General features: G+C 33.5%; 1 non-coding gene across 1 annotated transcript; it reads left to right on the forward strand.

The window, feature by feature from the left end:
- Positions 1–106: 106 nt before the first annotated feature.
- On the forward strand, positions 107–194 carry TRNAS-GCU (transfer RNA serine (anticodon GCU)). The gene has a single exon. It is a non-coding gene; the product is annotated as a tRNA-Ser (tRNA).
- The last annotated feature ends 1,049 nt before the right edge of the window (positions 195–1,243 follow it).

Genomic DNA, 1,243 nt, shown 5'->3' on the forward strand with positions numbered 1-1,243 from the left:
ATATAGTAAGTATAAATAAATGTATAAAATAAATAAATAAAGATAAAGAAAGACTTTGATCAATATTTACTTCAGGCGTCGCATATGAATTATCTTTTTGTAATTGGGAGAGATGGCTGAGTGGACTAAAGCGACGGATTGCTAATCCGTTGTACGAGCTGTTCGTACCGAGGGTTCGAATCCCTCTTTCTCCGTTCCCTCGGATCACTTGAGATTTATCTTTCGAATTCGAAAAAATATCAAGTCCTTTATCATAGTTAAATGTCTGGAATAGAGAAAAGCATAGGAAAATGCAGAAATCAAGCAAGGAAATAATGAAAAATCTCTGATTTTTTTATTCCTCACGTCCAGGATTACGTCCTGGATCATTAGATAGGAATCCGAAGATGAAGAGAGAAACAAAGAATATCACTACTGTGTAAACGAAGAGTTTGAGAGTAAGCATTGCACAATCTCCAAGATCATTTTTTTTTTGTTTTTTGCAAAGGAAATAAGGGAATAGATTCTCTATTTTTGTACCACATATCCTTGACACCAAGAAAAGAAATGAAAAAGTGGTTTCTAGAAAAGAAAGGAATTTGCAGGAATTCCTTTGTTACCAAAATTATCTTGTCATACCCCAATTAGGTATTATGGGGTACCATAATGGGGTCTTTGACCCCTGGAACTGGAAGGGCATAATGCGGAAATTAGGTGATCCAGATTCATCGCGGCTATCAAAAAGCAAAAGAATTTCAATCTTTGAATCGAGGGTTCATAATGTAAGACTTATCTGATCTTATCAATTGTTATGTTAGAGTTGAATTTATTTTATCGAATAAATCATGAATATGAATGTTTCTAGGACAGTATTAAAGATCTCATCGAAAACTTACAGCAGCTTGCCAAACAAGGGCTAAGAGAAAAAAGAGCACAGGTATGACTGGCATAAAATCTACGATTGGATTGAAAAAAGCATAAGCTTCGGGCAATTTGGCGAAGAAAAAGCTACTCGAATGAAGGGCAGAATTAAGACAGATACAGATCAAACTAAAGATATTAAGCATAAGAAATATTTCGTTCTTGGAGATAATTTCATTTTTATTGAGTTATTGATATAAGGGAAAAATTAAGAAAGAAGAGAAGACAAAAAATCCTTCTTTCTTTTTCTTTGAACTTCCCCCAATCAAAAATCCTTCAATTCTCAAATGAGAATAGAAGGAATCATACTTTCATACAATATCTTAATTGACTTATATGGAAT

The sequence above is a fragment of the Tasmannia lanceolata genome, unplaced genomic scaffold, assembly GCF_043159265.1.
Source record: "Tasmannia lanceolata isolate RefF3 unplaced genomic scaffold, GAP_Taslan_0.1 ptg001135l, whole genome shotgun sequence".
Classification (NCBI taxonomy): Eukaryota; Viridiplantae; Streptophyta; class Magnoliopsida; order Canellales; family Winteraceae; genus Tasmannia; species Tasmannia lanceolata.